Source organism: Athene cunicularia, assembly GCF_003259725.1.
Source record: "Athene cunicularia isolate RWA chromosome 15 unlocalized genomic scaffold, athCun1 chr15_part1, whole genome shotgun sequence".
Lineage (NCBI taxonomy): Eukaryota > Metazoa > Chordata > Aves > Strigiformes > Strigidae > Athene > Athene cunicularia.
In genome coordinates this window covers 13,704,860-13,705,585 of record NW_020799121.1, presented here as the reverse complement: position 1 = coordinate 13,705,585, position 726 = coordinate 13,704,860, and positions in this window count along the sequence as shown.

Sequence of the window (726 nt, the reverse complement as noted above, 5' to 3'; positions counted from 1 at the left end):
ATCTCATTTAATCGCTTGAAGCCAAGACGTAGCTACACATAGAAAAAAAATAATAGTGGGAGAGCGAAATAAAATAGCAAGATGCTCTTGGAAGAGCAGGGTAATTTCTCCCAGCCATAAGGATTTCAAAGCGCTGTACGTTTGTTATTTAAAGTCTTTGCAGGGGGACAGCCCCATATTTGAAGTTGCCCAGGAGCCGAAGGGCTCACCCGAGCTGCAGGAACTCTGGAGAACAAGCGCGGGGGGGAGTTTACAGTCCAGCAGCGACCAGGCACCAGGGCACGGCCTGCGAGGGCTGGCAACAAGCACCAAGTGGCCATCGGTCTCATCCTGCAGGCCAGGGGCCACACGCTGCCCAGCCCAGGGCGTGCAGCGAGCAGGAAGGGGCCACCACCGCCTTCACCTGGTCCCGCCAGCGGCAGCACGGCCCCGCGTACCCCGTGAGGGAGACGGCAGCTGCAGGTGTGATGTTGGCACCGTTCGCCCAGTTTTAGGGCAGGGGAAGCGGTCCTTCCACAGAGGAGGGGGAGCGCTCCCCTCGTGCCCGCCACCTCACACCGAGCGGCTCACGCCTCACGGGCCGAGGCAGCGCAGCCTTCGAGCGGGGGGCCGTGAGGCGGCGGCACCGGCCGAAGCCTGACCCCAGCCACCTCCTCCCGCCATGGGCGGACACCAACCGTCCCGCTGGCCCAGCTCACGGCCACGTTTCGACGGCCCGAGGCCGAG